Genomic DNA, 14,594 nt, shown 5'->3' on the forward strand with positions numbered 1-14,594 from the left:
GCTGTTGTAAGGATAATCAAGCTTAAAAATAAAACATTCGGATATCTTCAAAGAACCAAGCTCAGTTATTTCATTAGCTGATTGATTGCAGCCAATTGGCTAATAATAATAATAATAATAATAATAATAATACAGTGGTACCTCAGGTTACATATGCTTTACGTTACATACGCTTCAGGTTACAGACTCCACTAACCCAGAAATATTACCTTGGGTTAAGAACTTTGCTTCAGGATGAGAACAGAAATCGTGCTCTGGCGGCATGGCGGCAGCAGGAGGCCCCTTTAGCTAAAGTGGTGCTTCAGGTTAAGAACAGTTTCAGGTTAAGAACGGACCTCCGGAACGAATTAAGTACTTAACCTGAGGTACCACTGTAATAATAATGTATTATTTGTACCCCGTCCATCTGGCTGGGTTTCCCCAGCCACTCTGGGCGGCTTCCAAAAAAATTAAAAATACATTTAAAATGTCACACATTAAAAACTTCCCTAAACAGGGCTGCCTTCAGATGTCTTCTAAATGTCAGGTAGTTGTTTTTCTCTTTGACATCTGGTGGGAGGGCGTTCCATAGGGAGGGCGCCACTACCGAGAAGGCCCTCTGCCTGGTTCCCGGTAACTTGGCTTCTCATAATGAGGGAACCACCAGAAGGCCCTCGGCGCTGGACCTCAGCATCCGGGCAGAACGATGGAGGTGGAGATGCTCCTTCAGGTACACTGGACCGAGGCCGTTTAGGGCTTTAAAGGTCAGCACCAACACTTTAAAGCCCTAAGGAATGACTGCCATTGACTCGTGATGCAAGCCGGAAACCCAAACACACTGCAATCGGGAGAAAGCTGCACTCGCAAAGCTCAGGCGATGCTGGATTTTGGTATCTGAATGCTGGGAACAACACTGCGCTCTGTCTAGGATGGGTGTAGGGAGCAGACAAGGGAGCCTTCCTCTTCAAAGCGGCTTTCTCAGCAAACATTCTTACAGTGGTACCTCGGGTTAAGTACTTAATTTGTTCCAGAGGTCCGTTCTTAACCTAAAACTGTTCTTAACCTGAAGCACCACTTTAGCTAATGGGGGCTCCTGCTGCTGCCGCGCCGCTGGAGCCCGATTTCTGTTCTCATCCTGAAGCAAAGTTCTTAAGCCGAGGTACTATTTCTGGGTTAGTGGAGTCTGTAACCTGAAGCATATGCAACCTGAAGTGTATGTAACCTGAGGTACCACTGTATTTCTTTTTTTTTTTACAAAGAAAAAACCATACCCCACCTTCAGTGTTATCACCTGCTGGTCAGTTAAAAGCTAGGGCAAGTAGAAAGGTCTTAAGGTAAAGGCAAAGGACCCCTGACAGTTAAGTCCAGTCACGAACGGCTCTGGGGTTGCAGCTCTCATCTCGCTTTACTGGCCAAGGGAGCCGACGTTTGTCTGCAGACAGTTTTTCTGGGTCATGTGGCCAGCAGGACTAAGCCGCTTCTGGCAAAACCAGAGCAGCGCACGGAAACACCATTTACCTTCCCTCCGGAGCGGTACCTATTTATCTACTTGCATTGGTGTGCTTTCAAACAGTTAGGTTGGCAGGAGCTGGTACTAAACAACGGGAGTTCACTCCAACGCGAGGATTCGAACCGCCGACCTTCTGATCGGCAAGCCCTAGGCTCAGTGGTTTAGACCACAGCGCAGCTTGGTGCAAAAGTTGCCCAAAAATTGGCTGTGGGCATTCACCAAGCCTCCCTCCGTTCATGGTTCCCTTGGTCAAGAACTGGTGAGTGCAGCTGCTTTTCTCTCCCTTGGGAGAGCCAAAGGAGGAAGTTGAAAGAGTATCCCTCTTCCCCATTTCCTGTCTCAGCTCTATGTGCTTTTTAAGGCTCAGGTTAATACTACCGGATCTGGCTTTAACCCAGTTCACTCAGAAAAGTCAAACTTGTGTGTACATGTGCATGTATACATGCTCTCTCTTTCTCTGCAGGAGGGAGCTGATCCAGCAGAGAGGAGAGGAGACAGCAGTTGCTATGTACTGAAGTTTTCACCCTGGGCCAGCAGGGGAATACTGTAGATAGTTTTCACTCAGGTCCACATATGCCAATAAGAAATTGAAAGTGACGTTCAGTGATTGGATAGTTATAGAAAGTTGTTACTGTTTCTTTGTAGTTGAGCTCTATATTAGCAGGTTGGCTGAACCAGTTCAGTTCTGTTCTGGCCTGTGAATAAACAAGAGCTGTCTGAAGAATCACTGTGTCGTCTGATATGTTCACCCACAACTTAACAGCAGTGTCCAGAGTTCCCCCTTCAAAAATCCAAATGTGCCAATGTGGACTTAAAACTGGTAGTGATCCCTGCCTGGAACCTATCAGACTAGGGACTTAGCTATACAGCTGCAAATATAACGTTTTAAGAGTGTTTTAAGTACATTATTCAAACGTGACACTAGATGGCGATGGTGAGCTTATGGCAAATTCAAAATATTTTTCAAAACGTTTTTTAAAACATTTTTGTGTTTTTTTACATGGGTCTAGATTCTACCTAGGCTCTGGGGACACATTGGCAATATTGGAGAGCAGCCTTTCCCACAATTTCCACCTGCCTAACTCCCAAAGTTGAGGGACTGGCAGGGGGCAACCAAAGAAGGGCCTCCAACCATGGTATTGACAAGTGAGAAGATGCTTCTGGAAAGAGACGGCCCTTTCGTCACCAATCTGAGTCTTGGCACCAGCAAATTCACACAGCCGAACTGTTGGGTTAGGGTGCTTGCTCACCCAACTGCTTTCATCCTAGTTGGTCCAGAGCCATCATCCATAGCCTCCAGCATTCCTCAAAGAAAATAAGAGCCGTTGTTCACTCCCCTACCTCTTCCCCAACCCTTCTGGGACCTCAATTTTTGTACTCCCACCACAACTGTGGAGCATTTCTAGTCAGAAGACCAGCGAGAGCAACCATCATTACACCAATGGGACACAAGGGGTGGTGGTGGTCCCGAGCCAACTAGTTCAGAAGGTGGTTTCCCCCCCAGACACACCAGGGACTGGGGGCAATACTTTGATCTGGGACAGGGGATGAAGTGGACTAGGTCAGGAGGGAGAAATATGATGGGGACACCCAGAATGCCAGCACGATGGCAGGTGTACTCCTGGAATTGTGCCTCGAAATCCTGCATACAGCTACAGGAACGGTTTTGGGACTGGGGTGGGAGTTTAGAATTTCTGACCACAACCAGAGAGGCCAAATCTGTGGGTTCGGCACAAAAATGGCTGTTTAACTTGCTTGAGCTGAGAACATTATGAAAGTGCCACAAGGAACTCCATGTAGCCTCGTGATTCACTAAAGATGAAGAACCCCGTGAAACCCCAAGGTGAAGGACCATGCAGAGTCTGTTTGGGCCTGTTTTCTGATATATATATATTTTTTTCCTGCAGGGATCTTTCCTGAAAGTTAGCAATGATCTTTAAATGCTGTTAATTCATGCTTTTTACACGACTGGTAGTCTGAAAAACACTGGTGCTTAATTTTAATCTTAACATGCAACTTGGTTTCTGTCACCTCAAAATACGTCGTTTGACTTCTGCATTTCATATTTAACAAGATGCGGAATTTTAAAAATGATGTCACCTGATTCCTCTGCAACCCCAATGCATTGTGGGAATCTGTTCAGAAGCTGACTTAGCGAGGACTTCTGGAGGCGGCGCGAAACAGCAATGGTGGTCCTCTTCGTGCTCTGAAGAGGGGCTCCGCAGAAAAGGGTCGTTCGCTGCGGCATAGCGGCGACCCATCAAGAAAAACCACGGGCAGAGTGAGCTCGTGGCCGTGGGACTCGGCGGGCGCCAGAAGCCCCCCCAGAAACGGAGAAGGAACCCCGTAAGGGGCTCCGGAACGTGAAAGGGGGAGCGGCGCTGTGAGTTCATCGCTCTTTCTGCGGGAAGCAAAGCCGCGCGGCTGCTGCTGATGAGCGCCGACCTTTCTTCTTGGAACATCAGATTTGCAACTACAACCCGTGAGTAAGGGGTCTTAAAAATTATCGGGACTAAAGTATTTAATTTGGCTGAAAACGGGAAACGTAACCAGGAAGTCCGTTTCCCGACTGTGCTAAAGAGATCAAAGCAAAGTTTGACAAGCGGGAAGCGCTTTGAAAGAACTATAAAAAAGATTGGATTATCGTGCAGACTATTGAACTTTTGGTAGGGATTAAAAGAGACAATTTCGGAGTATCTATGCTGATTTTCTGACTGGATCTTCCTTCTTCCTTTGGGATTTATAAATAATTGAAGAAACCAAATCCGTGGGCTGCCAGGGTAAAGAAGAACTGTCAAACTGCCAAACTGCTGATATTGTTTTTAAGGTTGAAAGTGTTGCATGCAAACGTTACACCATAGAAGAAATAGGAAAACTGTTTCTTGCACCCTCTCTGAGACTTTGTATTAAGTTGGGAAAAGCTTAATGCTAAAAAGAAACTAAAAGACCTTTTAGAACTTCAGTTGTTTCTTCTTTGGAGTATTGGGACTGTAAAGAAGGAAAAACCTCTTTCTTTCGGTTGAACTTTATTACTCCCCCTAGAGGACTTTGGATTTATAATTCTCTGGGAACTATATTTTGTTTTGATTCTCTGCTGCCTGGTTGTTTATACTTTGGAACTGTCTCTCTCCTGGGAACACATACAGTCTGACCTTGATACACAGACGGGATTGGAATGAGTGACGCAGGGAAGACAAGGCTGGCTAAAATAAAGGCAAAACAATTGGTACAAACAACTTTGACTTCCCAACCACGTAGATCATCTGTCCCAGCTGTTCTAGAAATACAAAAAGGGGCTGTTGAGCAGACATCTACAGGGGATATGGCTTCAGGAGGATCTGAAAAAGTTTTAAATCAGATCCTAGAACAACTGGCAATTCTAAATAAAAAGGCGGACGAACATTCGACTAAAATTGATCAAGCCACATCCTCAATAAATAAATTGACTGACCAGGTGGCTCAACACACACAAGCAATTGGGAATCTTCAAGAAGCAACAGCAGAGAATCACAAACTGGCTGAGGAAGCCAAACAAAAAGCAGAGGAAGCCAACTTGAAAGTTGAGGCATTAAAGGTGGAGGTGAAGCCGTTGCATAAACAGATTAGTGAACAGCAGGCCTACTGGTCGATGACTGAACTGAGAAATCGGGAAAGCAATCTTAGACTTAGAGCTATTCCAGAACTTGAACAGGAAGATCTGATTGGTTATCTGACATTAGAATTTTCAAAGTTCTGGGGTATTGAAGAGGATAAGGATTTTAAAATTGTGACTGCTTTCAGATTGGGAAGAGTGACGAGGAGGGATAAACCCAGAGACTGTTTGATCACTTTAAGATCTAAGCAAGAGAGAGATAAAATATTAGGCCTTCATTTTGGAAAATCACTTGACATCCACGGCAACAGAGCTGAAATTTACAGAGACATACCAAAACAGCTTTTGGATCTTAGAGCGACGTATATAGAACTTGCAAAATTACTGAGAGGCAACTCAATTCCTTATAGGTGGGAATTTCCTCAAGGACTATCTTTTAATTTCAAAGGAAAGAAAGTTAAAATTAGAACAGCAGAAGACCAACAAAAATTCTTGAACGACCACGAAGAGGATCTACAGAAAGGGACAACAGGAGCCTGGCCACCGCCACCGCTTACACCTATACTGGCACCTACACCCTCGGGACCAGAGGACCAAAAGAAAGGGACGTCACAACAGGACCAATAGATTGACCCAGGATGTCTCTGCAGCTTCTTAGTTGGAATATAAATGGCGGAAATTCCCCAGAGAAAAGAAGAAGAATTTTTCATATATTGAAAAAAGAACAATTGGACATCATCTGCTTGCAGGAAACACATGTGACCAGGCTCCATAGAAAAGTTTTGATTAATAAAAGATTAGGCCAAGAATTCATCTCATCGGATAAAGTAAAGAAAAGAGGAGTGGTGATTTATGCAAAGGAGAGCCTGTCACCAAAATTTTTATTCAAAGATGAGCAAGGAAGAGTTTTGGCTATTGAAATACAGGCCCAAGGAGAAAAATTTTTGCTATTAGGAATTTATGCACCGAACGAGGGGAAATCAGAATTTTATAGGAAACTGCATGAGACAATCCTGGACTATTTGGACTACACCAACATCATTATGATGGGAGATATGAACGGAGTGGTCTCTACAAATATGGATAAGTCACAAGACCTAAGTCTAACAAAAGATGGCAGACTACCCAAAACTTTTTTTGAACTAACTGACAATATGGACTTAATCGATATTTGGAGGACTAAGAATCCCTTAGGTAGAGAAGGAACTTTCTTTTCTGAGGCTCATCTGTCATGGACAAGAATAGACCAAATATGGACAACTAGAAGGCTGGCACCTATGATTAGAAAAGTGGAAATCTGCCCAAAAACTTGCTCCGACCATAACGCTATGAAAATGGAATTAAGACTTACTCCAATCGGCTCCTTTAGATGAAAAATGAATGACACCCTATTAAGAGATCAGGAGATTGTGAAGAAGGCCCAAAAAACCTTGAAAGATTATTTTGAAATAAATTTGAATACTACGGTGGAAAGGAGAACAATCTGGGATGCAAGCAAAGCAGTTATGAGAGGGTTTCTGATACAACAGAACACGATAAAGAAAAGAATCTGGAATGGGAAAAAAGATAAGATTTTAGAGAAGATAAGAGATGGAGAGAAAAAGTTGAGATCTAAGCCAAAATCGAAGGAGATCTTGAGAGAAATTAAATTTTACCAAGCACAGTACGCGAAATTGATAAATCAAGAAGTTGAGTGGAAAATTAAACAAATGAAACAAAGATCATTTGAATCAGCTAACAAGTGTGGGAAACTATTAGCATGGCAATTGAAAAAGAGACAAAAATTGAATACAGTCACCAATCTAGAGATTGAAGGGAAAGATATCCAGAAACCCGAAGAAATTAGGAAGTGTTTCCAGAGATATTTCAAAAAGCTCTATACTCAAGGGCCACAAGAGGAGAAGGAGATAGACCAATTTTTGAAAACAAATGGTTTATCAAAACTTGCCCAGGAAAAGAGAACAATCCTGAATCATAAAATAACACAACAAGAAATAGAGGGTGCCATCCAGAATATGCAGCTAGGCAAATCTCCAGGTCCGGATGGGCTTACCTCCAAGTATTATAAGATATTGAAAGATTATTTGATACAACCATTAATGGAGGTATGCAATCAGATTTTGGAGGGGAAGAAGGCACCGGAATCGTGGAAAGAAGCCTTCATCACATTGATGAAGTGGAAACTGAAAAGTGGAAACTGAAAAGACTCAACTTAAGAACTACCGTCCCATCTCACTCCTAAATGTGGATTACAAAATTTTTGCAGATATTTTGGCAAGTAGATTTAAAAAAGTATTAAATGAAGTAATTTACAAGGACCAGGCAGGCTTTCTCCCAGGAAGACATTTGTCTGATAATACTAGGAATATTATTGATATTTTGGAACTTTTGCAAACCAACATTAATACAAAATCAGTGTTAATTTTTGTTGATGCGGAGAAGGCCTTTGATAACATTTCTTGGAGGTTTATGAAGAAAAATTTGGAAGGGATGGGAGTGGGACGGGGGTTTGAAAATGGAATAGAGGCGATTTATTCAGAGCAGAAAGTTAAACTGATAGTAAACAATGTGGTGACAGAAGAATTTAAAATTGAAAAAGGAACACGACAAGGTTGCCCCCTATCCCCTCTGTTATTTATTTCTGTTCTGGAGGTGCTTTTGAACATGATTAGGGAAGACCGGTTGGTACAAGGAATACAGGTCGGAGTGAAACAATTTAAATTGAAAGCTTTTGCAGATGATTTGGTTTTAACACTACAGGAGCCAGAATCTAGTACGAAGAGTGTGTTAGAATTAATTTATGAATTTGGTCGGGTAGCGGGGTTCAAACTGAACAAGCAAAAAACCAAGGTTTTGGAGAAAAATCTGACACCTTTGGAAATAGATGGGTTTCAGAAAGAGACAGAGTTAAATGTTGTTAAAAAGGTAAAATAAAGGTAAAGGTAAAGGTACCCCTGCCCGTACGGGCCAGTCTTGACAGACTCTGGGTTGTACGCCCATCTCACTTAAGAGGCCGAGGGCCAGCGCTGTCCGGAGACACTTCCGGGTCACGTGGCCAGCGTGACATCGCTGCTCTGGCGAGCCAGAGCCGCACACGGAAACGCCGTTTACCTTCCCGCTGGTAAGCTATTTATCTACTTGCACCCGGAGGTGCTTTCGAACTGCTAGGTTGGCAGGCGCTGGGACCGAGCAGCGGGAGCGCACCCCGCCGCAGGGATTCGAACCGCCGACCTTTCGATCGGCAAGTCCTAGGCGCTGAGGCTTTAACCCACAGCGCCACCTGCGTCCCCTAAAAGGTAAAATACCTAGGGGTAAACTTGTCTGCCAAAAATTTGAATCTATTTAAAGATAATTATGAAAAATGCTGGGCAGAAATTAAGAAAGATTTAGAGATCTGGTCAAGATTGAAACTTTCCTTGTTGGGTCGAATTGCAGCTATAAAGATGAATGTATTGCCGAAGATGTTATTTTTCTTTCAGACCCTACAGATCGTGGACAGAGTGGAGTGTTTTGGGAAGTGGCAGAAAGATATTTGGGAAGTGGCAGAAAGATATTTCTAGGTTTGTCTGGCAGGGCAAAAAGCCCCGAATAAAATTTAAAATATTAACGGATGCAAAAGAGGGGGGGGGGTTGCCCTGCCAGATTTAAGGTTATATTATGAAGCTGCGGCTTTCTGCTGGATGAAAGATTGGTTACTCCTTGAGAACACTGATGTCCTAGATCTGGAAGGGTATAATAATGTTTTTGGATGGCATGCATATTTGTGGTACGATAAGGTAAAGGTTCATAAAATGTTTAAAAACCATATTGTCAGGAAAGCTATATTTATGGTCTGGACAAAATACAAAGACTTATTGGAAGGTAAGACCCCGAGGTGGTTATCACCAGAGGAGGCCAAGGTTCGAAAAAAACCCAATATGGAGGCCGGATGGCCGAAATACTGGGAAATAATAGAAAAAATTGGAGATAATTGGAGGCTGCAGAGCTTTGAAAAATTAAAGAATAGGGTGCAAGACTGGTTTCATTATGCTCAAATTCAAGAGGTTTTTAAGTCAGACAAAAAAATAGGATTCCAGGTGGAAAAATCGAAATTAGAGACAGAACTGTTAGAACCTAAGACCAAGGCGCTTTCGAGAATGTATAACTTGCTGCTTAAATGGAACACCCAGGATGAGATAGTCAAATCAGCCATGATAAAATGGGCTCAGGATATTGGGTACAACATTATGTTAGAAGACTGGGAAAGGTTATGGACCACTGGAATGAAATTCACGGCATGTAATGCCCTGAAGGAAAATATTATGAAAATGATATATAGGTGGTACATGACCCCAGTCAAACTTGCAAATATTCTTTCATCTCTGGTGGACTTGTCCAAAAGTGAAGGCCTTCTGGGAAATGATCTATAATGAGTTAAAAAAGGTGTTTAGATACACCTTCCCTAAGAAACCAGAGGCCTTCCTCCTGGGCATTGTGGACCAAAAGGTGTTAAAGAAGGATAGAACTTTTTTTATGTATGCAACTACAGCAGCAAGAATACTCATTGCAAAATATTGGAAGATACAAGACCTTCCCACGCTGGAAGAGTGGCAGACACAGTTGATGGACTATATGGAACTGGCTGAAATGACTGGCAGAATCCGAGATCTGGGAGAAGAGACAATGGAAGAGGACTGGAAGAAATTTAAGGACTATTTACAAAAACATTATAAGTTGTATGAATGTTAAGAATCTGCATGACTTGGAAATTTTAGCTCCTGCAATTAGATTAGGAAAATAGAAAGTTAAGTTATAAGTAAGAAAAAGTTGAAATTTAAAGTTATTTTATGTATTATCTTAAGGTATAAATATTTGACAAAAGGTACTTTAAATTTAGAAGTAAAACACTCTGAAAGATATAAATAAGATACGAAACAAGGTAATAATTTGCTGATATGTTTATTGTAAAGAACGCAGGGTGAGGGAGATGTGGGGAAGTCCAGTTAGTAACTTAAAAATGTATTTTGAAAGTTGGATTGTTTTTCTTTCTTTCTTTTTTCTGGTTTGTCCTTTTTCTTTTCTGTAAACTTAAAATGTAATAAAAATTTTAATTAAAAAAAAAAAACAGAAGCTGACTTAGCGAGGACATCTTACGTCATCCATTGTCTGGAAATTTCACGTTTAACCACTGTATTTGCTACAGGGAAATGAATAAAGGACCCTTCAAAGTCCAGTCAAGTTTTCTGTACCCAGTCTGTATGTGTTCCATGGATTCCTTTTGTGGCTGCTAGCTTTCTTTCTTTTTTTTATAAAAAATTTTATTAGGTTTTCACATTTTATACACACACACACACAACAAAAACAAAAACAAAAACAAAAACAAAACATATATAATTTCATACTCTTACTTTCTTTACCCTCTTTCCTTGACTTCCCCCCACCCCCTCTTCATACATCCCAATTCCAATAATTAATTCAGCAAGTTCTTATCTCTCATCTTTAACATATTATTATTATTTTTAAAACTTAACTCTTTTTACTTGTCCACATTTAACTTATCCAATTCTCTTATAAACATTAAATCTTTTTTCTAAGGTCGACCTAATTTCCCTCCCACGAATTTCTCCCTTTATATTTTAATTAAGTATATGTCATAATGGCCAAATACAAAAATCATAAAATTTTAAAATTCTGTTCTCCCCTCCCTCCCTACCCCAGTTTCCATCCCTTATGTCCACAGAAACCGTTCCTAGCCCGGATTCCTCACATCCGAGGCCTTCAAGTCTCTGTCAGTCTCTCTCCGCCGATTTTGTTGGTAACCCTTTTTGTTGGTCCTCAGGTCTCGAAGGAGTTCAGTCGCAGTCACACCAAGTTTTCTTCCATCCAAAATACTTAAAAGCAGTTGCTGCAAAAGGTCAGCTGATCTCCCATACTCAAAGAGGAAGTCCCAATCATATTTCTTTATTCTTTTAAATTCCAGAATTCCAGGTACTCCAGGGACTTCCTCCTTCATCTTTCTCATCTTTCGCAGATTTGTAATCCGAAGATTTTCTTCTTTATTTCCTGACAATATAGGCTTCTGATTGGTATTTTCCTTTTCCACTCCTTCTTTCCTCTCCACCTGTTCCAAAAATATCTCTTCTGGTTCAGCTGCAGATTTCTTATTAGTCAAATCCTTTATGCATTCAGCAGAGTTGTTTGTTTTAGAATTCAAGGTCATAAGTTCTTTGTTCATAGCCGTACTCTGCTCTTGCAGGATTCCCACGAGAAAAAACATTTTTTCTATCTCTGCCAGTAATTTTCCCTCTGCAGCCATTGTAATGTCTCTAGTTCCCCCTAGGGGGATTCCAATTACTTGATAGTCCTTTTCCAACAGTCCGTTACTTATTGTTTATAGCTACGTTGTTTCCAACCACCTCAGTTCAAATGCAACACTTTTAATTCAGAGTTTTTAAGTAACAAAGTTCTTAACTTTAACCGCCCGTTTGACAGCTCCTTTGACAGCTGTCAAACTCCTTATTCTTTTTCCTCCGGCTTACGCACAGGACACTCCCGGGTTCGGGGGGGGTGTTACACAAAAGCTTCCAAAATTCCTCACTTTCTCTCCAGCACAAAGACTTCTTCTGTCAAATTCATTGAAGTATCTTTTATCTAACACCAAAAACAATACTCTCCACCTTAGTTCTCCAATCCTTGCTTTAGATCGTTTGTAGGTAGGGGGGGTGCGGACTTCCCTTTAGCACATCCCCCGATTGTACCAAATTCAAAGGTATAAATTTTAAAGTCCAGACTCCAATCTACTCACGGGTTGTTTATTTTCCAGTCCGAATTTTGGGAAAAAAGTCAGCGCTCTCCGGCCATGGCTCGCGGCTACGCTCCACTGAAGTAGCGATCTACTCACAGCACCACGCCACTCCCCGTACCCTCTCCGTAGCCTTTAAAAAGGCTCTTCGTGGGTTGGGGAAGGCGCTTAAAGGTGCCCGTCGAGTCACCAAGTCCGCAGGCTTCCACGCCTGCGGTTTCTAAGGGTCCCCGCGTCGCCGGCGCGGTAAGACCCGTCCTCAGCAGAGCCGATTCCCTCCGGAGCTCGGAGGGAATCCGCCATTAATCCGATCGCGCTAACCCGGAAGTCCCTTGTGGGGACTGCTAGCTTTCACCCGCAATTTAAAACACACTTATGATAAGCTAATTCAGCATTTGAACACTGTGGAGTGGAGTGAAATTCCGCTAGGCAGAATGATTTGAGGGTTGCTTGATAATGTTGTGAAGGTGGAAAGGAAATAGTGCCTGTGTACTAATCAGCAAATGTCCAAACTCTTTGCTTACAAGACAATTTCCTTCTTTCACTATCAGGCTAAAAAAAACAACCCAAACAAGAACAGAGATGGGTTGTTTGTTTTTAAAGAACCTATAATGTTCCCTCACCAAAGATCATTTGTCTCTGATGTTGATATTGACTATTATATCACAGACTGCTAGTTGCTTAATGCTAGTTGTGACATCACATGGAGACATCACCCGATAAACAATGCTCAAAATTCTATGTCATCAAACTTCCCAGAACCAGGCAACCCTCCAATGACCAACGATGGAATACCTAGTAAGTGGCTGGAAGAGTACGCCAACAACGTGACCAAACTTATCTTTGCGTCTGCCTATAGCACAATGGACGACGCTGCCGTCCTTAAAAAAAGAGGCTACATCATGGGAGGAAATTTGGGAGAAGGCTCTTACGCCAAGGTGAAATCGGCCTTTTCGGAACGGCTGAAATTTGACGTAGCAGTAAAAATCATAGACAGGAAGAAAGCTCCGCTGGACTTTCTGGAGAGGTTCCTTCCGAGGGAAATAGACATCTTAGCCAAAGTGAACCACCGATCCATCATAAAAACCTATGAGATCTTCGAGACGTCAGATGGCAAAGTCTACATCGTGATGGAGTTGGGAGTCCAGGGGGATTTGCTGGAGTTCATCAAGAGCAAAGGGGCAATGCCCGAAGACATTGCGAGGAAGATGTTCCGCCAGCTATGTGCTGCTATAAAATACTGCCATGATTCTGACATTGTCCACCGGGACTTGAAATGTGAAAACCTGCTTCTGGACAAAGATTATCACATCAAGCTTTCAGACTTTGGCTTCTCCAAGCGCTTGACCCGCGATGAAGAAGGCAAAATTATCCACAGCAAGACCTTCTGTGGCTCTGCTGCTTATGCCGCCCCAGAGGTGCTGCAAGGCATCCCCTATGAGCCCAAGATCTACGATATGTGGAGCCTAGGGGTCATTCTGTACATCATGGTCTGCGGCTCCATGCCTTACGACGACTCCAACATTCGGAAGATGCTGAGGCTGCAAAAGGAACACCGGGTGCACTTCCCCAAGTCGAAAAACCTGACCATGGAATGCAAAGACCTCATCTACCGCATGCTCCAACCGGACGTCGCTCGGCGGCTCCACATCGACGACGTTTTGAGCCACGTGTGGATGCAGCCCCCCAAACCCAAGTGCGTCTCGACGACTTCTGTCATGAAAAACGGGGAGAGTTCCCGGACTGAGTGCGATCACAAGCCAAATCACAAAAGTGAAGTGCAAGTCAGTGGCAAATCAGAGTCCAAACAGGCTGGACATTCCCGGCTGGAGGTAGCCGAAGGAGTGGGGAAACTGGGGGAAATTGTGAAACCGGACAACCTGGCAGACGATGTCGTGCTGCCCCAGTTTGAGAACACGGAAATCTGATACACCTGGACCAGCAGATGCCCATTCACTCAGCAACAGAGAATAGGTAGCCCAAATGCCCAATCAAATGGACAAGGTGGTTTTGGGGTCGGGAGAAGATAAAAGATTAGTGGAGGAAGCAATCAGAAAAGCAGACTAAATGAAAAGAAAGTAAAGAGGTTTCTTTATAAGCACTTTTATACTTATATATATATATCGATACCTATAAAAGGACACAATATTATTAAATATTTTATACCTTGATAAATATTTTACTGTAATTGCCCACTGCCTATGAACCAAAACGGGTGGTGTTTTTAATCACCTTGGAATTAAGCTGACGTGCCTTAGAAAATACAAGGTTTTACGCTCTCCAAGGACTCACTAAAGAGAGGCAGGCAGTTGCAGAGAGTCTCAAGGTTCTCTTGAAACCCACTCCATCTTTTAGGCCCCACCTGCAGCCCTGTAACAGTTTATACTGTCATGGCTTCCCCCAAAGAATTATGGGAACTGTGAATTGTTAAGGGTGCTGAGCATTGTTAGGAGACCCAGATTCCCAGAACTACAATTCTCAAAGTGGTTTCACTGTCAGTCTGTGAATAATAAATAAGCAATAACAAAAAATAATTGTAGCCCTGGGAGGGAAATAGGTTTCCTAACTCCCAGCGCCCTTAACAGACCACAGTTCCCAGAATTGGGGGGAGTCATGGCAATTCAAAGTGGGTGTGGCATGGCTTTAAACATTTAGTGTGTATGGGGGCTTTGTGAGCTTGCTTGACTCAACCCAGACCAAACAGACAAAAGGACATATCTATGTAATTTGCC

The 14,594-nt window shown here is 42.7% G+C and overlaps 1 pseudogene across 1 annotated transcript; it reads left to right on the forward strand.

Moving 5' to 3' along the window:
• The first annotated feature begins 12,341 nt into the window (after positions 1–12,341).
• On the forward strand, positions 12,342–14,039 carry LOC307204874 (testis-specific serine/threonine-protein kinase 2 pseudogene; annotated as a pseudogene). The gene has a single exon. The product of its transcript is annotated as a testis-specific serine/threonine-protein kinase 2 pseudogene (transcript).
• The last annotated feature ends 555 nt before the right edge of the window (positions 14,040–14,594 follow it).

Source organism: Podarcis cretensis, assembly GCF_951804945.1.
Source record: "Podarcis cretensis genome assembly, chromosome: 16".
Lineage (NCBI taxonomy): Eukaryota > Metazoa > Chordata > Lepidosauria > Squamata > Lacertidae > Podarcis > Podarcis cretensis.